The 26525-nt window shown below is 44.4% G+C and overlaps 1 protein-coding gene across 10 annotated transcripts in view; it reads left to right on the top strand.

Moving 5' to 3' along the window:
• The first annotated feature begins 1267 nt into the window (after positions 1-1267).
• Positions 1268-26525, top strand: part of Naam (Nicotinamide amidase) — a 54229-nt gene continuing 28971 nt past the window's right edge. For 2 of the 10 annotated variants that reach the window (XM_075700892.1, XM_075700890.1), the window contains exons 1-2: positions 1308-1536; positions 20349-21880. The gene's annotated coding sequence lies outside the window, so the exon portion shown is untranslated. Of the gene's footprint in view, positions 1537-11974; positions 12008-20348; positions 21881-26525 lie in introns of all 10 variants that reach the window. The other 8 variants (XM_075700889.1, XM_075700888.1, XM_075700894.1 and 5 more) reach the window with 7 other exon arrangements.

Raw genomic sequence — 26525 nt, 5'->3', positions numbered from 1 at the left:
ATGGAAAGAAGAATGATAGGTGTAACGTTAAGGGATAAGAAAAGAGCAGATTGGGTGAGGGAACAAACGCGAGTTAATGACATCTCAGTTGAAATCAAGAAAAAGAAATGGGCATGGGCAGGACATGTAATGAGGAGGGAAGATAACCGATGGTCATTAAGGGTTACGGACTGGATCCCAAGGGAAGGGAAGCGTAGCAGGGGGTGGCAGAAAGTCAGGTGGGCGGATGAGATTAAGAAGTTTGCAGGGACGGCATGGCCACAATTAGTACATGACCGGGGTTGTTGGAGAAGTATGGGAGAGGCCTTTGCCCTGCAGTGGGCGTAACCAGGCTGATGATGACTGATAACGCGCGTGCCGTTCGTGACTGGGAAGTACCGGGCTCGCAGCGTTAAAGAAAGGAAACGCGGGCAATTTAGACAGATGACGATTATTGTTGTGGAACAAGATACGCCCCAAAGGGTGTAAATGTTTCTAAGAGTGTAACGCTGCGAGTAGTTTACACCCTTTGGAGTACCCCTTCTGCCACACAACGATAATCGTATCTGCCTTGATGCGTTTCCTTTCTTCAACGCTGCGAGCCCGGTACTTTCCAGTAGCGAACGGCACGCGCGTTATCAGCATGATATAGCATTTCCTGTCGGCAATGCTATCATGCTGATAACGCACGTGCCGTTCGCTACTGGAAAGTACCGGGCTCGCAGCGTTAAAGAAAGGAAACTCATCACGGCAGTTGATGATTTTCGTTGTGTGGCAGAAGCACTCTAAGAACAGTTTACACCCTTTGGCTTGCCCCTTCTGCCGCACAAAAATAATCGTCATCTGCCTTGATGCGTTTCCTTTCTTTATCGCTGCGAGCCCAGAACATTCCAGTAACGAATGGCACGCACGTTATCAGCATAGAACAGTTTACACCCTTTGGAGTGCCCCTTCTGATAACGCGCGTGCCGTTCGTCACTGGAAAGTTCCGGGCTTGCAGCGATAAAGAAAGGAAACGCATCAAGGCAGATGACGATTATCTTTGTGTGGCAGAAGGGGCAAGCCAAAGGGTGTAAACTGTTCTTAGAGTGTAGAGTTTCCTACAAAAAGGAAACTCTATGGGCGTAAGTTAATGTGTGCCTACGCCCCGAGTCCACCGCGCCTTTTTTTTTTTTTTGTTAGAATGGATAGATGCTATAAGCGTTCCCTTTGGAACGGGACGGTGGGTTGCGCCACCAAGCCCTTGTTATTATATTGCCTAATGTCCTACCGGTCCTACCACGGTTTATAGATAAGCTTTATAAACGGTGGGTCCTACCTATGCTAGAAAAAAAAAATAACGAAGAATTTTCATTGTCAGACTTTCTCAACCCTTTCTCAGCTGCGTTTGTTACAGCGCCTCCTCTAACCAGCGAGTCCCTTGGCCTTGGCTATTCTATCACTTACGATTCTTAGTTCCCGTGGCGAATCGGGCGAATCTAGCAAGGCCCGCAGCATAGCCCACAAGTCTCGACTGCAACAGTTGGCGTGTTCTTTACTCCACAGAGCTCCCGGCCAGTAAGTAACGTTCGAAAGTTAGGTGCACTCGTCGAGACGCAGAACTTTTTTAAGCGAAGCTTTTTAAAGAGAAGCTTTCTTTGCTCCTTTCTTTCGACTTATCGTCTGCTGCTACTGCTGTCTTGCACGCCGCCTCAGGGATGGTCGAGAACGTAGCCCGGAAAAGGCGAAAGACGACGTCAGAAAGCAGCAGGCCTCGTTTGGAGTCTATGAGATTTTTTTCCAACGAGAGCTCCCTGCGTGGGCGTCGCCTCAATATGCCCTCTGAACCCTCCGTGGTGGTGTAGTGGCATTGACGTTGCGGCATATAAGGAATTGACCGAGTCCAAAATTGTGAGCGCCACCTTTAGGGAAAACGAAGAACCTCGCGCCACGCCGTTTGGTTGGAAAATAAGGCCGACGCTAGCGTGCCGTCCGTGCTCCGCGTATCTATACTATCCGCTTTGTGCATTGCTTCAGTGCTTTATTGAATTGGTTTCAATCAGCGCGTGAGTGATGATTGAAGAAGACAATATATACCCCTCCCGTTTGCGCACGCGTGACTTCTCGAAGTGCTCCAAAACGAACGACGGCGTTTGGCGGTATCTGACGAACACTTCGATCGTTCGTCGGGCGTGTCCAGGCTGGTCGCTACATGACAAAGGCTACGTGGCAAATCAAATTATAAGCTGCCCCACAGCTGATTCAGAGGGTGGGCTGACTGGTGCGAGCGACGTCTAAGCCGTCCATGAGATGGGTAGCGTGTACGTGGTGTTGTGTTGGCAGCTCCTGTACAGTTTATGCATAACACGATGCGTTATATACATCTTCAAGGGGTATACGGTAGCGCGATTAAAAGACGGGAGAAAAGACGCACAGGGACACACACAGCGCTATGTGTGTCCTCTTTTGTCCCCTCTTTTAATCGCGCTACCGTACACCTCTTGGATATGCATTACCAACAAGCCCACATTGCAACCCTTGTGTTATATACAGCCAAGCAGCAATGTCTAGATACTTTCAAAAATTGTTAGAATAATGCCAAATTTTCTTTATACTCAGATCATTATGTACTGTATTACAATAACACATTTTTGCTGCCTCTAAGTTTCAGGCCATGTTCCCTTTTCAATAAGTGGTAATGCTAGCGGACCACATTGTTGCACAGCAAAGTAATGACATGCTTGTGTCGCAAGCAAATACAGTTGACCGGGCGATTTAGTGCGTCGGCTTCATAAAATAACTTGTGTGCTGTATTTAGTTAGAAAATAATACCAGTGTGGCTGCGTGCAACTCAAAGCAGCGCACAGGGCAAAATTGAGTGCAAAAAAAAAGGGGGGGGGGAGAATAAGAAGAGTGGGGAAGGAAGGGGGGCGATTTGGCTTACACTGTCCCGTTAGTGTGCATACCAAGGAAACGTGTGAAACACGGCCAGCGATGGTATGCACGTTAAAGCACGCATAATATGAGCGGCGGATAACAGGCTAGCCGAAGTGACAACGAAGCACGTTCACGTTGGCAGGACTACGTGTTGTTGGCCTTATGCAAGCGCCTACGGTAACAAGGCAACCAAACTACCTAGTGATGCCCTGGAACGATGCGTAGCGGAGCGAACTCAAATAAATACTCTGATGTGATTCTACACTCATTTCGAAGTCCCTATTCATGGTGACGTAACATTGATCGTGACCCACTGGACAGCAATACAAATTTTCTTAAAAGCACGTTCGTCTGCTTAAGTTTGCAGGCCCTTTGCCTTTCCACGCAGCGCATGTGCTGCAGCCTCGCCTGGAGTCTTGCTGTACATGAACATGCCGTCACATATGTAGCCTGTATCATTTATCAGCTTCGACGGCCGGCCTACGTTTGACAGAGGGCGGCTATGACACGATGGTGACCTTTTTTTTTCTTTTTTTTCTTTTTTAAGAAAGCTTGCTGGTGATGAAGTGCGCCCCGCAGATTCGAGAATGCTCTGTTGGCTGCCACATACTATTTTCATACTATTTTGCAGATGGAAATCTGAAGAAGCTCGAGTTTCCGTTTCAATAGTAGCATAGCAGTTCTTGCACCTGAAGGCGGCACAATTAGCTGGCATACTCGAAAAAATAAAACCACGAGCGCATCCACCTGTATTTCCGTGGCTACACTGTCCGGAGCAGTCGCCGTTGCCCTGTATTGTTTTCCAACCAAGTCTAGTTACGATAACCATCGCAAGGGGGACTCGTGCCGCACCGGCTTGGCGCATGCGCAGAAAGATTTTTGAAATCGGTCAATTTCCAACAAGAGCGAACACTTGACGAAAACACGAGACATTCATTTGAGGGATCACCAGCCGTTTGTGCGCAGGCGCGAGAGAGAAAATCTGGGGGCTTCCCACAATTACACCATTTGTGTCAAAGCCTTTACTGCCTTATCTGAACACTAAATGCGCAATCATTAAGAGTAGACAATATGTGCTGTAAAATTAGCACGTTTCCCTCCCCCTACACTACGTGCCTCTCACCATTGTTATCAAAAGAATGGGGCATTGCAGCTAGAGCTTATCTTGCTGACGTATCTTTACCGAGCACTCTTTGCGATTCTTTTTTCTAATCTACCTGAAATTGTCAAACGCAGACAATAAACGTATAGTATGAAACACATCAAGTAGCACTGTACGCAAGTACGTGGGTAGCCCAGCATTAATATAATTGTCTGAAGTATGCTGTCCCTGCTTTACCGGTACGCTAAACACAACGAGTAAGCTTCGTTCGATTTCAGCTTTCAGTTCCATTAAATAGATGGATATCTGCATTTCTGTATGTCCTAAACTTAGTGACCGGCAGCATTCGTCCACCTGACCTGTACGAAAACTGTGAGCATGTACTGCTTCATTGGTAGGGCCTCTCCTCAGTTTCAATATTATTCATTTATGATCTAAAATTTAAAATGACAGGAAACGTCCGAATAATTTCTAGTTGTTTAGAAAGTTAAATGTGTGTCGAAAGCGCAATGAACGCATGTGAAGAGCACCTCGCAGGAGACGACCGACCGCGGCGTCTGCTTCTGCTATTGCTGTTGCGGTGCCGCCTTGCTGTGGCAGGGAATACCCCAATTTTATCTCGTTCACATAATATATATATTTAGGACTAAGAATTAACTTGTACATTTACCTTTAAAGCTTGGCACTGCTGCATACCAACTTGCTGCAAATAAACAGCTTTACTATAACAGCATCGATGTTTACATGAAATAAAAGGCACGTGAATAGCGTTTCAGAAGATATACTGGTGCATAACATGCATAAGCATTTATGTGCAAGAAGGTGCTACGTATAGCCTCGCCGCACATTTCTGGTGAACACAACCTGTCCGCCACTGAATGAAGAAATGCATCTGATCACAAATAGCTGTCGCAGCCTGGTATGTTGCTAAAGTTCCTCCACTTATGTAGCTGAAGATGTCACACCATTTCGTTCACAATATTCAACAAACTGCAGCTCGATTTGCACACAAATGTGTAGCTTTCACAAGCGCGTATTCTGTCGTGACTGTTCGTCTATTGGTCCAGACCACGGTGTAAGAACAGGTGGTCCGACGGCAGCGCGTCTCACTGATGTTGGGGAGCCGGCAGGTGGCGCACACAACTAGGAGGCTGCTTAGGAGGCTGGCACCAGAGGCTGACGAGCCTCGAGCACGCGCATTTCAGCCTGCATTTTTCAGAGTGCGTGTAAGTTTTAACGCTCTCATATTGAGCTTACTATCTTAATTTCCTGAAAGCTTAGAGTTATTTGACATTGCCACAATGCGTGCTGCATTTTTAAATCAAAAACGCATATTTTGCTCAATGCAGTGCTCGCAATCCCCATTTTTGTTGGAGCAGCTGACAGTTCAATTTGCAAGTTCCGTTTAGTTGAAGAGTTTCTATCTGTCATCACTATACACTGCGTCCCTGTTTTCATTTCTCATGCAAAGGCAGTGTGTTGGGGAGTACCGCGTACATTGTTCTCCTGCATGTATATAAGCGCTTTTGCGTAATGCAGTGAGCTGTACCATCATAGTTGTGTAGACTCAAACGGAAATTAAATATCACGCTTTTCACATACGGGCTCCGCAAATAATAGTTCATAAAGCACCAAGACAAAGACTGCTTGTTTCTTATGAAACATGCTGCGCCTTCCATGCATCTATAGCGTTCAATGAAATCAGTGTGTGCATGCTCCTTAATAAAATGTTCATGATAGAAGACACTGATCGTTATCTTTTTTTTTTTATTCAGAATTCACGAGGCAACAGAAAACCAATATGGAATTAACTTGCAAACCAAGAGAAAGGAAGTTCATTGATGTAGGGTACACATATCCCTGTGGCATTCTTCATAGCTGGCTTTTAAACTAGCTTAGCCAGTTTTCTTAAATTGCGCGACTTGCTGCTGTTGGATCGTTTTTGCTTGGCGTATTGCCTCATCCTCATAGAGACAAAGTAGTGCAAAACATGGACAACCACATCGACCTTGTGCAGAGGCCATATGGAAATGAAAAGTTGTGCTCCTCGAGCAATTCATGATCGTTCTGACCCCCGGCTTTGTGAATAGTGCCAAAAAAAGCGTTCCAAAAAATCCTGGTTGAAGCGAGATGTCGGCACATACTTGAAGTGGCAGACTTCGAGTAAGTTAACTCTATTGTAGACAAAACTGTCACTTGAAGTCCCTCAGCCTTTGACTCCGTTAAAAAGAGTTCTTTCTGGATTCTTCCTGCAGGCAGTTCTGTTTCCCAAGAATCGAGCCATGTGGAGAAAGACTTTTAAGACTTCAAAGTTCTTGCTGTCTTGCCTTATGCTTTGTATGTCAAACAGATCATTGAACTTCATGGTAAGCTTGACTGTTCCTTGGATATCTTCCAGTCCAAAAACACCTCATTTAGAGTAGTGCTGCAAGCCATCAGCCACTTTTCTACTGAAAATCTGGGTTGCCAGCTTCACCCTCATTTTTTCAGCATTTGTAAGGTTCACGTGGGCAGATGACAACTTAGGACAAACGCGCAAGCAACCTGGATTGCTGGTGTCTGCAACTAGTGATTTGTCATAGTGAGCCCAGAAGATGGGGTCTTCAGCAGTTTGAAGAATTTCTTGCGTGTGCAGGCAGTTTCTAATGCATTTGATCAATTGTGGGGCATCTGCAAAGACGAACACTTTGCGATCATCATCAAGAGGATGGATAAAATGATGGGATTTTCCAACTTGCCACTCACTGAGTACTCTTTCCACATTCTGCGGTTGGTAGCAGCGCCATCGCACACCAAAGCATCAACGAATGCCCCTGCCTGCTCTAAAAGTATTACTGCTTTCATGACCAGATGAGCGAGGTTAGTCCCTTTTGTTGGGCCTTTGCTGGCGAAAATGGCGACCGGCTAAGTGTGCGCCCCAAAAAAGCGGAACATAAAAACAAGTCCGTGGTCGGCTAGTTGTTCTTTGCATGGCAAAGATTCGCTGAAGCTGATGAACCCAGAGTATGTCATTGTTCTTGAGTAAACAGTCATCTCTTGCCACCCCTGAATTTCGTCGAAGACAAGAATACCATGACGCTGGTATGAATCCTTTGTGGTCATCTTTTTTTAAAATGCATCGAAGAATCTCTTGTCAAATCTGCAGTTGACTTGAACCATGCTCATGGTACTTCCTGACTGAAAAAAACGCTTGGAAGAGGCAGAATGTCGTTCTCTCGCAAGAACTTGTAGGTGGTCGGATTGCGCATGTGGAGAAGCAGGGGGCACATCATAGGCCACAATTCAGTCTAACGCCGGTTCCTTTTAGTGGTGGCTCTGGCCACTGACAAGCACTCTTCTATGAGCACACGCTGAGCTAGTGGTAAGTCAAGTTTGCTAAGTTTTTCTTCCACTGTTGCATCAGACTTTGCACTCACTTTACTCCATTCTTTCATTAATTCCTCTTTCAGTCTTTTTGTTTGCTTGATCAGTTGGCTCTTTGACTTCATCACCGCATATCTTGCCCTCCTTAAAGGTTCCCTCACCAGGTCTGGCCATTTTGAGCTGACAAGCGCAGAGCATACATTGCGCGATAACGATCGTGTCTGCAAAGTATTGTATCGCTATGCATGGCAGAAAGATCTGAAATATGAAACCGAATGCCGTTTTTCCTTCTCCTCGTGGCCGCTGCGCTCCAAGCCGGAGGATGACATACTCATGTGCCTGCGCCTACGTACTGGTGTCTGCAGTGTGACGTTGCTCGTGGTGACATGGGACTTCCAGAATTATTCAAAACATCTGTTATCTGTGCAGTCTGTTGCTTCAATTGATGAATTGAAGTTTAGAGAAATAATAAAACACTCAAACGTAATATCTGTATGTTTGTTGTTTTACTTCGCACCAAAGTAAGAGAAATGTACTTCCGCTTCGTCTGCTTGTTCCCACGGTTGCGTGGTCACGTGCGTAGGTACCGAAACTACGCCATTTTGGCATAGTTTGCCATATGCGTGATCAAGCTCTGCGATCCGCTTGTTCTGCCTCAATATTAGTGTAGCACTGAATTATATCGCTAGTCATGTTTCCTTGTGCACAGTCCGCAAAATCGTGCACTGCGCAAATGAGACAACAGTTCGCGCGCGATGCTGTCAGCGGAAATGTGTAGTGCCGGGGAAAAAAAAAAGCGAGGAGAAAAAAAAATGAAGGCGGTGCCTGTGATGTATGCGTCACGCAATCCTCGAGGTCTGGTATGGAAGAATGCATGGAAGGAATTTTGCATGCGAATGCTAAATGGGGCGAGTGGAGAGAGCGTCGTGCTTGGCAGTGGAGTCCATCTGCTGAAATCATGGGTTCGCGACACTGAAATATTTCTATCTCAGCTATTAATGAGCCGACTTCAAAAATTTTTGTGGCAGAACGCTCCCTAGAAGGCACGTAACAACTTTCAGCGTATAGCCAAAATTTGCTATGGGGCCTGGTGAGGAGCCCTTTAAAGCTGCCATTTGGTAGCTGGTATGCGAAATTGCTGGTATGGCCTGCACTCTTGTTTCTCCTGAAGAAGCCTCTTGTGGTGAATGGGAAGTGTATCCGGCAACGTCTCACAGCGACTGCAAGTTTTCTCACTGGGTTCTAGCCACATGGAACATTTCCTGTGCCTCCAGTGGCCGGATACATCGACGTAGGCATTCTTTGGGTGTACATCAGGGAAAAGGCGTCTGCCAGGGCCACCTTTGCTGGCACTTACCTTGTCGATTTGACACCGACAACAAAGCACTGTTAAAATCACTTAGCGTTGACAGCTTACTCATAATTCCAAGTTTTGCTGGAGGCAGGCACGTACCCAGGACTCACCCACCCGAAACTAAGTGGCATAACGCCTCCCCTACCCGCGCCACCACTCCTCACACACATTCCTAAAGTGCCGCCAAATCATTCTTGAGACTTGACAGTTGTTTGGCAGTGAACATTTTGCTGCCTTTTTCACTCCTTTTGGATGGCGGTAGCTAAAGGCCAAGGTTAAAGGCCTGGGGTGTGAAGGCCAGTTTTCTCATCAATTCGGTACCCGTGCAATTAATTCGAGATGCGTTCATTGTCACCATCTAGTGCAAGAATCGCGCGCATCGCTGTTGCTTCTTTAGTTCAACCGTCTTTGTTTAGACTGATCCAGTGACCAGGATAGGGATTCAGTTCGTACTCAGCTGGTCCATATGCTCGTGGAACGAGTTGTGGCCGGAGACGGACAATTTAGTTTAGCGTTTGCAACCAAATGTAAACGCATTACGTAAGTGAAGAAATAGCGTTGTCATCACTGCGCATGCTCTGAACGTTATTGGGTTTCCACAGTTTACGTGCGCTGTGATAACGTACGTTATTTGGCGAGTTTAACATTCAAATGTTTATGTATGCTAACCCCCATATTCAGAAATGTATCTTAACTTGAAGCCCATGCTTGACTTGATATAACTGACGCCTTGCGTGAACATGCCCAAGACGCTCATTGCGTTTCCTTTTGGGGTGTTCACGATAGGCGTCATTTAAATCAAGTCAAGCATGAGCTTCAAGTTAAGATGCATTTCTGAATACGGGGGCAAGAAATTACGTTGCTGAACATGGCGGCACCCATGGCTCCCGCTTCAGCATGAGTTGTCGTGATGGCTGCGCTCTGACTTGCGTTGATTGCCAGTAACTATTGAAATGAGCTTTTGCTTTCTCTAAACTCACTTGGAACGTTAGTTATGAGTGCATAGTGCGTCCAATTTCTGAGATCGTTCAGCGATTCCGGCGCCTGTATGTAATGAGACTCGTCGGCATAGCAACTACAGAATGATTGGTAATGGACTGTCTTGGCTTGGATAAGTTTGGTACAAGGCACCAGATGGCGCCATGTTTTATAACGTCTTTGTTATGTTTGCTTTCTCGTACAGTAAACTAAAAGTATTGAAAGGACACGCACCATAACATCCCGCAAAGGTGATTATGTTTAATGTACGTTGGGCGACAAACGCTATTCTAAAACTGTCTAATGACACTTGCGTTTAACTTTTCCTTTTGCTTCATTATTTCCTCGAGTGACGGCTCGCGGCAATGCTGGCATATCCTTGGAACCATATACCCGTGATATAAGTTGGATGAGGTAGAAAATAAAATCATGCGAAAGAGCGTCCATGATCAAACCCTGCAATAACCTTTAAACCCATAAGCAATATGAATGTCACCTGTTACCTCGTCTGGTTTCTCCCTAATTGTCAGCACTTTTCATGCAAAATTGCCAACTGGGAACAAGAGTAACAGTAATTAAGCGATCTACTAAAGGAGAGAGCCGAGGCAACAGCCAAACAGGAAGGAGAAACGAAAATTAACAAATTTTGCGAGTACAAGATCCGAAGCGACTATTTTCCCATGGGAGAAAAATTTGTCCCGTCTTGTGCCCATGGATGGACTGGTAAGCCGGGGACTCCAGACATATTTAAGGCCTTGCCAGCCCATAGTCAAGGTAGACGGTCCCAGTCGATGCTGTCGGTCTGCTCAGTCTTTGGCCTCTCAACAAACCGGCAAGAACTCCTGTCAGCAGTAGGCGCACCTGCATGATGAAGTGTTGTACCGGGATGCTCTAATCATACAGAAAAGCGGCATGATGGTCTGTCCTTCCATGGATAAGCACAATGAACGTATCTTTTATTTATGAAAATGGAGCTGCAGTATTCACTAGCGACTACGTGCTCGTGTGAATTAATTGATGAAATAGTGAGGTGTTGTCCTAAAAAGAAGTGCATTATGGTGTAAAACTTAGAAAATATAAATTTGCCCTTGATAGATGACAACACCAAAAAGAGAAATAGAAGTCTTCGTTCTGCATTATATGTAAGTGCCAACAATTGAGTCACAGTGTTCTTTATATCTGTTCAGTTGAAATGTTGGTGCAGAGTAATGAACATGAACAGAGTAATGAATGATGGAGATTTTGCGAGTGGTACCGGAGGCCAGGGTCACTTGACGGCGAATGCAGTACCACTGCCCGCGGGCACCAAGGTTTGTGATGTGACACTACATGTCTGCTTGCAGTACTAATTTTCTGTGTTTCAGTTCGGTAAAACATTATTCATCTAATTTTTAGAGGGTGCGCTAGACAGCGAGGAGCTCGTAGACCCATGCGACCTGCTAAGCCTGCTGGATGGGTCTCATGCAAGAAGTTTCAATTTATTTTATTTGTAACATTGTTGCAGGCAAAATGAAATTCAAACTCCTTCACATGATGAAGGAATTCAAGTCATGCACTTACAATCAAGTTTCGGACTCTTTCGATTAGAATATTTAGTCAAATTTTTATATTTACTTACTTTATTACTGGGGCTAAAGTCATTTCAATATATATGCCTTAATGGTAAAATACCAAGAATATCACTGATTGATTGCATCTTCATATTTTAGGAACTGTGCAATCTTTTCCCAAAACTTCCATTGTATTCCAAATTGCATGCTAAGCCATTTCAAACTCTCAGTTAAAAAAAAGTTCTGCCTTAAAATTTTCTTTATATGCCGTGTTTTTACTTGGACCTCCGCACTGTGATCAATGGAGTCATTTTTTTCCCAACTTTGTCATACTTCCCACAAAGTGTTATGCATTTATTTCTCCTCAAGGTACTTTTATTAGCCAGTATACACTCCTAAAAAGCCCACGATGTGAAACTATTTATTGTCGAACAGTGACATTTCCTACTGTAAAAATTATTGACTGAATTTTGTATGCATTTCTTGTGGCTGAAAACAATTAAAATTGCAATAAAATTAATTATTTGAAGAAAACATGAAAGGTTAGTCTTCACGTAACATACTAAGTTTTGCAATAGTCAATAAGACCAATAATTTTGTAGGAAGTATTCTGCACATAGTAGCTCTGCTTTTGTGTGCAAAGTTCAATTATGTCAGAAAATATTTTTACATAAAGAAATCTCTCAAGGTTGTATTTCCAATGTTGAGGTGAAATAAATTTTTTTTTTCCAGAAGATGTGGTGGTCGACAAACTTTAAACGACAGGTAAATAACAGTTAAGATAAAATTACGCAGTTGTACTTTAAATTAAGGGAGTGAACATTATGTATGTGTTACAGCTATGTCTATGATGTCTGTGTGAAAAATACAGTGTGAAGTTACTATAGCTCCATTTTCCCAGAGATTCCATTAGTTGTACGTGTATTTTACTAGCACACTTAGAACATAGTTTTCTGCACGAGCGGGTGTGGTGTGTAGGGACAGCATGCACAGACCATGCGAGGCCTTTTGCATGCCTCTGCAAAGGTTGGGTAACTTCATTTCACAGCAAACATTATTGTACAATAATAAAACTATCTGGTCCTCTATTGTAAACTGCAGATCCTTGTAAAGGAGGATGCCACAGCAATGAGTTAACATTCAAAAATCTGGTGTTTCCCTGTAATGTATAGTATTTTGGATTTCGCCATTAAAGTAATTATTGCAGTTTCAACAATGCATATGAGACTTTGTCATACAGTTTTACAGCAAAGCTGTTTTATGTGGACCCTGTGCTGTCATTGTCGGACTTCACTAAAAAGGGGCCACGTGACCTAGCAGAAGAGGAAAAGGCGAGCTCAACAGAGGGAAAGGGATTGGAGTGACCTCTTTCTCCCTGTGAGAATGCTATCTTATGTGCAAATCTTTGCGGCCAACGAACAGTGCCCAGCGATTGAAATGCATTACTAAGAGTACGTGGCTGCCGGCCAGCAAGAAGTGCTGGCACCCACATCGGTCGTCAAACCAATCCAACCAATCGTCAAAACAATTGCAGTGCCCGCATCACCAGTGCTAGGCCTTGCGCCCAATATATGGAGCTTTGCATTAGTGGTTCCGCGCATTCCATCTCAGCTACAACTATGGGAAGACCACGAGTAGTGCGTACTCCGGAGGAAGAAGCTGCCTACCGCGAGCGTCAGCGAGAGTTGGTTCGTGAGCGGGCTCGTTGTCGTAGAGCTGACTCCGAGCTGCACGCCAGAGCTGCTAAGTTTAAACAGCAGCGCCTTTTGTAATACATATGCCATGAAACTTCCCGGCAATGCAATACTCCGGCCTCTTTATATATTAATGTGGTATTATATTGTCACGTGGTGGTGACGTTTAAGAAGACAGTAGCAATACTGTGAAATCCTGAAGTGCGCACTCGAGACGCGGAAACACATTGGCAGTGCTGGGAGGCCGACTCTGAGCTGTGTGCCAGAGAAAACGACGTGAAAGAATGGTGAAACAAAAGATTTACAATATAGACTGCTTGTGAAGTTTGACTTGCATGGTGTAACACTTGGTGTAACTAACACAGCTTTGCTGTTCAACCATCTTCACGGACTGGAAGGGGCGGTGATTTTTTTTTTTTTCGATATGTTTTTGACAGATTTAGAAAATCTAATAGTAATGCTAAGAATAAAGAGAAAGATACAATTGTTCAACCTATCATCAGCTATGTTACAGCCCTTTTTTGATAGAGGTTGCAAGCATATTACACAAGTTTTGTGTTCATATTTCATTGTAAACACTGGCAAAAGCAAGTGCTAATCAATGAAAGCCATATATGCTACATCATAACCTTATTTAAGTCAATCTAGGATAAGTAAAAGATTAAAGGAAAATTAAACAATGTGCAGCAAAGCAATGCTGTGCAAAATGAAAAGCTTTTCTTTTTTCAGTAAAGTGGGCATAAGGAAAACACAGTCCTTGTCTGAATTATACTTCAGCCGTGTCCTCTCATTACATGCGTAAATAACATCCTTACTGGGCTCCAACATTTACTACAGTAATAAAATTTATAACATGCCAACTGTGCTTGCAAGCTTGATCAACATAATTTTTTGTGTCAGTAGATGAAAAGTACAGTACGTACACATGGCCACAGCCACTGATCTCTCCAACAATATCCTGTTTGCTGGTCATTATTGCATTTAAATTATAAATCAAGCCAGTGGTCTTAATTGCTATTAGTGTGGGGTTTTAGCTTCAACTGTGCATCTGGTATTTTGTTTGCACGGTCAGCAATTTCAAGCTATGTTGCAGTAAACAGTCCATCATTGCACTTGATGTATTTTGTGAGTGAGTATGACCTATGATGGTGCTGCAGTGAATTTGTCAGTGCTGCACAGCCTTGGCTGCAAGCTGGACCTGACTGAGCTGGATGCTTCTTTTCCTCATCCAGTGACAAAAAAGCCAGTCTTTGCCATGTTGGATCCCTGTCACATGTCGAAGCTGCTGCGGAACGTCCTGTGGGATAAAAAGGCTATTGTCGATGCGAGCAAACAGTTCCTATTGTGGAAGCACATTAATGAGCTCCATGAAATGCAGTACACAGAAGGCCTATACATTTGGCAAACTTAGACAGACACATATCAGTTTAAAAAACCAGCCCATGATAGTCTCATTGGTAGCTCAAACATTTAGTCAATTGGTAGGAGATGCTCTTAGTGAATGCAGAGCTCGAAAAATTCCAAAATTTTCAAATTCCTTGCTAACAGAAGAGTTTATCAGACGTGATCAATGCATTTGACATTTCAAGTTCAAGACATCCAAGGCAAGAAGGATGGAAAAGGCCGCTGTGTCCCAAAAATGTAGCTTGTCACTGTGTGTGTTGAAGAATGAAGGCATACTTTTGCTCACTCAGGGAGTAGCAGCTGGTAAACTAATGACAGAGACCAACTGAAAGACAGGCTTCATTGGCTTTGTGGTGTGCTTAGACAATTCCATCCGTGTATACAACCACATGGTTACAAAAATGGCCTATTGGCATATCTTCCTACTTCCAAGCTCAGTCAGGATCACCTTGAGCTATTGTTTGCTGCAATAAGATCATTTGGGTGCTGCAATGACAATTCAACTGCAAATAAGTTTGCAGCAGCATACAAGTGTCTGATAATTCACGATGAGGTAAAGGACATTCATGGCGCAAATTGCTTGCCGTTGGAACACATCGAAATTCTCTTTGTAAGCTCCTTGGAAAAGCCATCCTCCGTCGGTGTAATTAAATTTACTGCCCCTCAGAGAAGCCCCGCATTCAATGAACCACTCAGGGAAGCAATTTTTATAAGAGCATGGCTACTCTGCTGACACAGGCACGGTGTCTGAGCTTGGAGATGCAGTTGTTGTGCTCACAGCCAGGTTTGTAGTTAGCAGCTTACTGATTCACCTCTAGTGTGATGAGTTTGCTTCTGCACTAAAGGTGTCGACTCCTCCATCCTTGCCTGCATATTCCCTGATTTGGCGAAAAATGCGAGGCAGACTGATCTGCGCTTCAAATGATGTTCTAGACATGTGTAGACAATGTGAGAAAAAGCTGCGTAGGGCTCCAAAGGCTTGCAGCTAAAGTTGCAGTGGCCACTATGACAACCTTTTGCCGGCAAGGACTTCTTTAAAGTATTAGGTCAGCACATGCTAGAAAATCGCCCGCTTGAATGCCACTCATCTCATTCTGTAAGGGCAATCATAGACAAGTACCCAGATTTGAGACTCCGCTATGTTGCCAAGATGACAACGGAAAGTCTCCATCAGGAAAGGATTAAGTGAAATCACACAAAGCTGACACAGTTCAAAGGCCAATAAATCTAGAAAATATTGCAAAATTTGTACTATCATTGGTTTGTTATTCATAACTTCTCCACATTTTTTATGTCGAAGTGCATGACATACATGTAGGTTTAAAGGTAGCTAATCTTTGATTAGAGTAGAGCTGAATTATAAAAGGTGATGTTTCACAAGCAAACACCACGCAGTGGGTTATCAACTATGTTGTATTACAGGGCTCGGGGTTAAATTAGACCGCCTGAGCTTCTTCAATTGGCAGCCAAACAGTAGATTAGCCTTTTCTAATGTTGCCATAACAATGTGTGGCCACTGAGGTGAGGATAGTGCCTGCAACCTCATGCAGAGCAAGATCTCTTTTGCTCAACTCTATGCCTTTTAAAGCAATATTGTTAAGAGCCCCGTGTTGTAGAAAATCCGGTATCAGTGTTGGGGGCCGGCATCCGAGAAAATCATCCTGAACCACACATATTCTATATGGCACTACAGTTGTTCCATCACTAAAGTTGCTCATAGCTTGTGTCACATCTTTACAAAGTTATTCCTCAGAATTTTGAGAATGGCAGCCCACAAACAAATGTTGTGAAAGAAAACACTGACAGTGCATCCCTTTTATGTTAAATCTTCTCAGGTTAAAATATCAAAAGTGCGAATTGTAACAGAAGATCGGTTCACGCAAGAGGCCACATTTCTACCAGAAAGTTTGCCTTTGTGCATAGGTTTCGCTGCCAGCGTTTCCTGGTAAACATTATGGTTACATAAGCTGCAGTTGCCTGGGAGCTTGAGATGCAGTCAGGGATCTTTAAATGCCGTCGCATTCTACGCTTAAAGGCGATGCATAAGCGTCCTACAATTCTTTTTTTATTGTCCATTGTTTGGGACCGACGGGTCTCGGCAATAACATAGTGATCAAGAGTGCTAAAAGGAATACCATTGAATTAGAATTGTTACATTATCACATATGCATTCTGCCCTCACAGTAATGCAACTACATCTGGGAATCGGACCCGTGACTTTTCACTCATAAAGCACTACTGCCACTGAGCCACCATGGCTTGTCATCTTATTTAGCTGCTGTGACTTGCAGTGCAGGAATAACTGCGACACAAGTTTCCTCATGGCTAAATTATGTTCGTGATGGCTCACACAATTCCTTTATCTGTCAACTTCGGCTGCCCCACAAGATTCTATGTTAAGGCATTTGGTTTTTTGAATGACTTTGTAAAGCACATACATTGTTCAAGCGTCTCATATGCAGCCACGAGATTCTATGTTAAGGCATTTGGTTTTTTTAATGACTTTGTAAAGCACATACATTTTTCAAGCGTCTTATATGCAGACTTCAGTCTCTTTTAGGGGAGGAATCTGATGCCTTATTGTAAATTGTGCACATACATGTTTGTTGCTTTCCTGAATTCTGTAGCTTCAATCCCCTGCATGCGAATTCTGCTAAAACAATTGTTCTGTTCAGTGCCGAGCTAAACAGTAGGGACCATGAAGGTAGGTTAGCTGGCCTACTTTTCACTAGAGTAAACTGTGCGATATTGACATTCTGTAATATGCTCCCAATGCATTATGCATGAGCTAATTATGCATGAGCTAATTATGCTCTTGTGGATGACAGTGTATTTTTCAAAGTTTGCTCCTGCAAGTCTTTTACCTCACCTTTGTGGAAGTTTGCCTCTCACTCGGAATGCCGTTGGTTTTACTACTTCCAAAATATTTTATTGTGGCTTTGTTTACGTGCTTTACAATAGTCTCTTATGATGCCAGATTCACTGCAACCATGAACATTTGGTGTATACCACTTAATGAGTATTTTAAGTACCATGAAATATTTATTTGAGGTTCACAGCATAATACATCTGTTGCCTCTTAATTTTGTTGTGTGTTGGCTGAGCTTGGACAGTGCTTTTTTTTGTACATTTTACTTGCAGCAAAATGCATTATATTTTAAAGTTGACACACTTAGTTTGTGGGTCTGACCTCTCATCAATTTTTTGAACTTTCACTTTGTGACCTACAACTCTTTTTTTTTTTTTGCAATTTCTGCATGTTTTGTCTATTTTTTGACAAGCACCATCACCGATGCCTCCGGCTATTTGTTAGTACAGCGCAAATATACAGTTATAACCCTGTAGCGGAAACGTTGCATACAATGCATTTGTAAGAAAAACTGCAGCTACATTCAATACTACGTGCAATATTTACATGTGTACTTATTTATCTTTCATCGAGTGACTGCGTTTCACCATCTAACAAACGTTATCGTTCAGCGCAGGACGCGCCTGCATGTATTGGAAGTTTCTGGAATGTTATTGATGGTTCTATCTGCTATCTATTGTCACTAAACCTTGTGTAATCTGATTGCATGTATGTGCGACGTCAATTGTGTATTACTTTCTGGAATACACACGAGCACCAGTAATTTCTCTGGAACCTTCCTTCACTCATGTATAAAAGCCGACACGCTTGACCTGCAAATCAGATTTCTGACGATCGCCGACTGTGTTTGCTGCTTTAGATGTAGTTTCATTGTCACTTGCTTTTGTGGGCATAAGTTCGCCCAATAAAAGTTGGTTTTGCCATTCACAGTTTTCCTGCTGTGTTCTTGATGCTCACTACAACGTGACATCTGGTGGAGGTGCTTTGCGTTCAAGTACCTGATGCCCCTGTAACGCTGCTATCCAAGCCCTAGAGTCATGAGTCGGGCACCCCAGTCTTTTTCCACGTTTCAAGGCATCACATTTGAAGCGAAGACTGCCGCGCGCAGTAGCCGAAAACCTCCCATACGTGCCTTTCAAGGGGCCCTGAACCACTTTTTATTGAAGCGGAAAAAGTAAGAGAGAGAGACAGACAGACGGACAGGCAGAAGGGGAAGAAAGACATGGAGGTTAGCCAGTTTAAGTACCGGCTGGCTACCCTGTGCTTGGGAAAGGGGTAAAGGGAACAAAAAGAGAAAAGAAAAACAGAAAAATTCACACAGTAACGCAATGCTTCACAGACGAAAGCGGAGAAAGGCATTTGAAGTGAAAATGGGCTATTTCAGAAATACTTTACCACAAAAAGTACTTCAATGCGTTCAGCAGAAGTGGAGTTATTGGCAGTCAAACACGGCCTCCGCTGTCCTCTCGTTCCTTCTTAAATGCCTTGCACTGCGAAGGCTATGGCGCAGTGGGGCATGTCCACAGCGCTCTGCCTTCTAAATGTCGCTGTGATGCACAGTTCAAATTTCATTTTAGATGCTAACGTAGATGCCATGACTTCTGCCTTTGGTGCCTATGACGCGCTAAACATAAGCCAAACGCAGTTGTCCTCGGTGAGCTGCAGGGTGCTTTGCCATGGATGGATAGATGGATAAGGCTGGACCCTTAAAATCAGGTAGTGGCACATGCCACCTAGCCATGGCTAATAATATATTTTGTACTTCGTGGAGGGTGAAATTTCACTCTTGCATTGATTTTAGCCACCAATCAGATAACCTCCGTTTATTTCTATTTTTTCTCCACGTCTATTTTTCTAGTCTATTTTTCCTCTACTGTCCCTAAACCTCAATGCTTTGAGAAAGTATGCCCCGTTGCTTAGAACTGTAGGGTGAAGCCTTTTACAGAAAAGTATCAGTTGTTCGGCCATTTCCTCTTCCTCTCTACACGCACCGCATAATGTGATTATTCCTTGGTACTTGGTACGTCTTACTGTGCAATATTCCTGTCCTGGCTTCAAACAACAAAGAGCTTCCCCTAGAATTATCGTAAATATTTTCTTTGGCAATTTCCTGCTTGAAAATTCAGTATGTTCCCGGTGCTGATTTCGTCTGCATCTGTTTTCCACGGAACCCTCTCTGTTCCTTCAACTTTTTTCTTAGCTGATGTTTATTGGCTAGCTTCCATGCTGTTGCCCAAATATTTACATGACAGTTTTCTGGGTTGCTTCCTCCTTTTTGTGTTAACGTTTGTCATGGGCTAGTAACTGTAAACTTTCCTTGCTTTCACAATTTCTTAGCTGCTTCTCTATCCTTTTTGTTTACTTCTGACAACCACTGGGTCCCCTTACTTCTTCTCGTTGATCAAATGGGATGCTTCCTTTCTACAAATTAAGAAGTTATCCCATTTTCTGTTTACATCAGCTTCTTGTTCAACCCTCTGCTTAGAGTATCTGTGTTCCCTGGATGCTTCCTGACATTTCTCTATGGCCTTCCTAACCTCCTCATCCCACCAGCTCTTGGGTTTCCGTCTTGTTTTCCCTTTGGGCCTGACTCATACCTTGGCAAGCTCTAGCTGAAATAGCCCTGTTAAATTTACATATGTCTATTCTGTTATAGTATCCTCAGAAATTACTTCAATTTGTTGGTTTGCTATTTCCAGCTGCTTTCATGAGTAAAAAAATCGCATCTGGTCATTCATCTTGCCTACTTTCGTTTCTCTTCTAAAACTCGGCTTGATATGTTTGTGACCACTACCCAGACTTCTGGAGCCATATTCATCTCTGTTCATTACCCCTAGCCTATCAAACATCCTATGCTACATTAGTGCATGATCTGTTGTCAACTGCAGGCTCCCTACTTACCATGTTAGGTGCTCTTCACAGTTCTTAGTACTGTTACATACAACTAAGTCATGCCTTTCACACATATCCAGCAGCATGTTGCCTGTTGAGTCTGTGTACCCGTCCATATCTTCTATGTATGCATTCATATCTCCTAGTATAATTATCTCGAAGCCTCCTCCTAGCTCATCAATGTCACTTGCTATGCATTCTACAATTTTTTTTTTTTTTTCTCTTTCTCGTTTGCTCCTGTCTACAGGTATACAAAGCCAAGGAGTGTCTGCTCCCCTGCCACTTTCCCTTTTGCCATGAATGTTGCTTGCATTCCTGTTTAACTCTTTGCCAATTCATACTTTTATGAATGAATGCCCCAATTCTACCCCCTTTCTGCGGCCCTCTGTTCTGTTGCGATATTCCCATGCATAGTCAGGATTACAGGGAGATTGCTACAGGTCCCTAAGATATGTCTCCACAAAACCATACACCATCAGCTCCTCCTGTCTTAGCTGCTCATTTATCTCCTCCCACTTCAACCTATTCCTGCCACCTTGCATGTCAGGGTGTCTCCCTGACTAGGCCTCTACTTTCACCCACCTGTCTTCCTTCACTCTTGTAAAGACGCCCTCCTCAACTCTCGCTACGTTGGAGTCGCCCTCCACCAGGACCTATTTTCACTGAACTCGTTTGCCTCCAGCCTGCGTTTTCTGTCCTTTCGTTCGCGCTGGCTAGCCCTACATCCACCGTACGCCACTGTCATGCGGCAACGGGTTCGCTGCCACTTGTCCCGCCCCTCCCGAAGCCTGCTGTGCTACGACACTGTATCGTCGTAGAGCCCTCGTGCTGCCGCTACCTCCCGCGTGCTGTTCTACGGCCCCTAGGTGTCCCTTCCTACCTGTCCTTTTGTTTGTATTACGTGCCTCTGCTTGAGACTCTGCGCTGTCCTCATCCTCCGCCTGACACAGCTCCGAACCGCAATTATGCACTGCCTGTGTCATTAGCACCTCTGCACGCTCTTCCAGCTTGACCCATTTTTCTAGTTCTTTAAGCTCGCCAATTATTCACTCTAGCAGATTGGCCTTAGCGCTCTCCCTCTCAAGCAACTCGCCGACCTAAGTTTTGAGTTCAATCCTCGGCTCTCGCTACACCTTCAGCTCCCCTTTGAGCTCCTCAACCATAGCTGCCCATTCCCCTTCCATCCGCCGTGCAGCCCCTTTTAATCCCTCACGCTGCCTGCACTCAAAGCTCGCCTTCTCAGCGTCGGATAAACTTGTGAAGTCCATCTCGACCAAGTAACACCAATGCTCTCTTTGCACTGCACTAGCTCGCCATCACCCATGGCTTTCCTAAAGTTCCTTGATAATTTGAAAGTACTGCCACTCTTTTAACTCTGCCACCATCACGTGACCTTGCCTCCTCCTCGCCCCTTGCAAGTCTCCCCCGTGGGGAACCAGTTTTGCCCCTGTTTTTCTGCACGACAATTAGTCTCATTGCCATATCCCTTGGGAACGCTTGGATCTTGATTTTTGCTTGTGTTTTACATTTTTGCTGGTGCCATTTTTCTCCTGAGCTCGGCTGGTTCAATGCAGCAAACATTGCACGCTTTGTTTCCTGCGGTGTTGTGCTAGCGCTATGCTGTGCTGTACCGCATATAACCGCAGCAAGAAGCCTGAAGATGGGTATGTAGTTTTTATTATACCAGAAAGAAAGCGTGACGGCTTGCGCAAGAAGCAGTGGCTGCACAACATTGGCCAAAAGAGCTTTGTTCTGACAAAGAACAGTGTTGTTTGCGAGGTAAGGCGCCTTTCTTATTGCTTGCATCAAAGCATCCCCTAATGCTTAATTTTTTTTGTTCTCCTGGTCTGCTCATCAGTGTTTTACTGCGGCAATTTGTACGTTGCATAAAAATGGGGAGTGTCCTCAGTATACTGAATATTCTGCTGGGACTCGTCACCTCGCATGTTGTAAACTGTTATTCAGTAAAAAATGCAGCACTATAGGTTCTGTTTTCCACTGAACAATTATGTGCGAAGATATGGCCTCCTGATCGCACTTTTCGTGATTGTTAGGATCTGTTGCCTGTTTTACTGAAAATCGAAATAGCAGCTTGTAGAGGAGCTTTCCAGCTTACTTTGATGTGTGCGTCAGTCCCTTAGATACAGTGAATGCAGGCCCTGAAAAAATTAATGCCAAATATACCCATGGCATGGTGGGTGATGAGCGCCAGCTAGTCTACGTTGCCTTTTTAACGTGTAAGCCTTCTTTGGCGAGTACCCCGGCTCCGTCACGTGAAAAGTGTTATGCCTTGTATCTGCACAGAATTACGTAATTTGCACAGTTAAGATACTTAATCATTATAATAGCGTAAATGTAGATGAATGGTAGCTTCATAAGTGATAAGGAACAATTTAAAACCCCCAAAAATATAAGTAAAAAGAGGTACCCATAGAAATACATAGGGGCTCCTTAGAAAATGCTTGGGGAACCTTATAATATAGGTGGGCCAACGGAAATTTGTGGGTTGGCCAACTTGAAATTTGGATGCGGTTCAACTTAAATTTGGGCATGGGCGAAGTTAAAATTTGGCGCGGGCCAACTGAAGTTCTGGAGTGGGCCAAGTTGAAATTTTGGGGTGGGCCAGCTTAAATTTGGGGGTTGGCCAACTTAAGGGATAAGCCAAGTTGAAATCTGGGAGTGGGCCAACTTAAGTTTGGGTGTGGTCTAAGCGAAATTTAGGGGGGGGGGCTAACTGAATTTTTGGGGGTATGCGTACACGTACTTGGACAACTCCAGTAGAGTTTGCATTATTTTTCAGTTCTTGAATTTGCTTTGAATTGGGCTGCCACGCACAAATGAGTGGGTGATGATTATTATTTGGTTTCCTCATAGAGGCAGGCAATGTGCAGGCGGTGTTCACATGATTGTGTACGCTTGCTCGCATTGAAATTGCACAACTGTCCTATTTAGAGGCCACAGTGCAAAAGCTACTTTCATATTGAGAAGACAAACATATGGACCGACGATGCACTCGCGACTAATTCATTATAAGAAAGCATGCTGAATATAATACCCGCGGTGCACACGCGCATGCAGGGAAGAAAGAAAAGGCCAAACACAGAGGGATGTGCCACAACCAACACTAGATCAGATCTGCAAAGTAAAACATGTAATATCTGGCAGAAAAAAATGTGTGGAGTATAGAACTCGCCTCAATGCTCCTTTTACATCAGTATGCCCCATTCATACGGCTTTAAGAAGAAACCACCCTCCTCATAAACGTTACCTTCAGCATTCTCAATGCCATTATCACCATTTTTCAAAATTTTCTACACCACTGGGGTGCACAAATGGCCCAAAATCGCACGCCTCCATTGAATACTGCGGCCCATTCGTGGGAGCCAATGAGAACGAGCATGCCATGCGCAGCGCGCGGAGAATCATGGAGGAAAGCGCCACAGTGAAGAGAGTGTTGCTATTTTCAAATTATTAAGAAGCTTTAGACTTTCCTAGCCTGCAGCACCATCTCCCGCCCAACCACCTAACAAAAATGCCCGCCGAAATACCCAAAGCCACACGGTAAGCACTACGGCAATCTCGCTATCTGGCTACCTCTGCTAGATTTCCTCCACCTACCACCGTTTTAAAACTGCTGCCCTACACTATTCACATCATGCACATGACTCGCCCGAGCACCTAACAAAAAAGCCTGCCAGAATTCCCAATCAAAGACTCTCTGCCCGCATGGCAAGCTCACTTTACAGCTACCTTAGCCAGGCTCCCTGCACCTACCATGGTTTAAAACTGCCGCCCTACACTGCTTACACCATGCTCCATGTGCACCACAACTCACTTGCAAAAAACTACAATTATTCGTTACATACTTATATATAATTACAAAGACCAAGAAACTGAAAAGCATGAAAAATAATATATATAGATTGCTTGGTTAACCTAACACTTCTAACAACCAAACAACCAAAAAAAACTGGACCCATGGCAGCACCCCGCGGTGGCCGCGATATCTATGTCATGTAGTCGACCGCAGCTTGATGTCAGCTGTCGGCCTGTAGCAGCCGTCTAAGAGAAAGACGAAATAGTGCGTCCGATGATGAAGTAATGCGTCCAGAAGAGATTGAAGACAGGGCCTTCTGTTGAAAAGAGAGCATTTGAGAAAAAGGTGACTTTGCGATCCGCTTGTGAGCTTCACACATCACGTACAACAGCAAAATTTGGCTGAGATGTTCACAGCAACATAAGCTGCCCGTGGATTATGTTATTTCACCAAGCCCGAGGGGTAGTTCACGGCCCCTTCAAGCCTGTGATGGCAAGTTCCGCTAAAAATTATCACATACCAAGCAACCTCAAATGCATGGAGTAAGGAAAAATATATAAGGGATCATTACATCATGCAGCCAGCCTTGGCAAGCGAATAATGTTCTGTGAAGCCACAGTGGTGGCCTAACACATGACCGCTTGTGTCGAGATCACGGCACAAGAATCAAGATTTGCTGAGATGTTTGGTTCCCAGTAGCTATGCCAGTAGTGTTTTTTCAGTGTGTGCTTGTTCAGTGTTCAGCTTCCCTGCGATGGCTCAGCCTGTAGAGCGGGAACACTAAACAAACCATGCACTTCGACATCCAATCACGTGTTGGGCCACCAGGTTGGCTTCAATCGCGTTGCGGTATGCTCTCCCACCATGGAGGGAGGAAAGCGTAGGAGAGGCCCTGGTCAGCATGGACGTGTTGGAGAAAGTGTGGCGGAAGTCACGTGCAGTTTTTCGCAAAGGAGCACTGGGACTGGTATCCCAAACGTCAACGTTGTGATATGTTGTACTTGACAAAGTTGCCCTTGACAATGATGCAGGCGGTCGAAAGGTTTAGTCTTCGCTCGACTCTGTGTCGCCCACGCTCTCGCGTTTCAGTAGTTTCGTTATCGGGTAGTGCTGTGCTGGTTTTACTGGCTCGCGAAACTCACACAAACAAGTAGCGGAGCATTCAACTTCGATGTGATGTTGTGCGTTGCCTGAACGGTCCATGCCACTTGTCCAAAAAATACCTAAAGCAACAAATCCACTGCTCTATCTTGGCTCGGTTTCTCCATGGCCATGCATTTGCGTTTTGGGCAAAAATCCATACTGTTGTCTGTCGGGCGCCGTTTTACTCACCGACAGGAGCAAAGGGCAGTGATGGTGTATGCAACATCACCACTTTCCCCGTTGCGTGGCTGGAGATTGAATTTCGATTAGATGCAATTTTCTCATAAACTAAGTCTTTTCTGGGCACGGAACAAGCGTTGCCAGGCATCCCCATAAGTGAAGGCAAATTCACTTTTTCTCAAAACCAGGTAATTAACTGTGGTAAGTGTTATACTAAATGACGTAGACTCCAAAAATGCGACGTTTCTGCAAAATTTTAGTAAGGACACTGCAGTGGTGAGCACAAACCATCTTTCCGAACAGGCGCAGCGAAATATGCAGGACCCTGTATACCTTGTTTGGGTACTTGAGATTGTTGAAAACACGATGAGCAATTGCCAAGAGTGATAAGTGAGTGTGTTGCTTGTGCTGGTGGAATGCGCAAAAGATAACACCGAAAACTAAAAAAGAAAAAGTAGCAGTTTTGCTCGAAAGGCGAAGCATCGATGCGTTAGCAATTGGACAGCTATACGAATAAAGGGCAGTAGTTTTATCGGTTCTATAAACTTTTAAACATTCGCTTACTAACAAAATTAACAAGCACGGCATCACGCACACAGGTAAACATGAACACATCTCACATGATGACTGTAGAATGTCTCTGTCAAAAGGCTGTAGTGAGGAAGTGCGGCAGCTGCAGTGAGTGAATTACCTTCGTGCTGCGTCTCACTTCAACGCGAACTTTCAGCATCGAAAGCCCATTGCATACGAAGCTACCAGCACTCTACGCACTTTGTCCACATTGCAGATCACTTTTAAAATTTTTTAGGCCGTGCTGTATGCAGCAGCCACTAAGTAGAACCCCCCCCTGCCCCCCCGGCACCTCACGTGCAACGAGACGCGGCGTGCTTCTTCCCTTGTGAGCGGGAAATTCAGCCGCAATCATTGGCTGACCCTCGCAAGCTTTCACTCGTACATGCAGCGCAGGGCGCGCGGCAACAATGTTATTGTGCTTGGCCTTTATGCGGAATATCACGTTGACGCCAATGGCACAAATGCGCCTGGAGTGTCCATATAATTGTTATTGCAATAAAACCAAGAACTTGTAACTAGAAATATAGTCTTCTGAATGACTGAAAACAGGCTTTGCACCTAGGCATATTTGTCTTGAGTGCGAGTATAAGGAATTCTGTGACTATCTTCATGGTCTGGTTGGGAGCCTGTGTTGTGCCCACCAGTATTATGTATGTGGGGTGCCATCACATCAGTTGAGGCCACGTTGTGTCGAAAACATGGTTGCCTATG

Source organism: Dermacentor variabilis, chromosome 1 (assembly GCF_050947875.1).
Source record: "Dermacentor variabilis isolate Ectoservices chromosome 1, ASM5094787v1, whole genome shotgun sequence".
Lineage (NCBI taxonomy): Eukaryota > Metazoa > Arthropoda > Arachnida > Ixodida > Ixodidae > Dermacentor > Dermacentor variabilis.
This window is presented reverse-complemented; position numbering and strand designations above follow the sequence as displayed.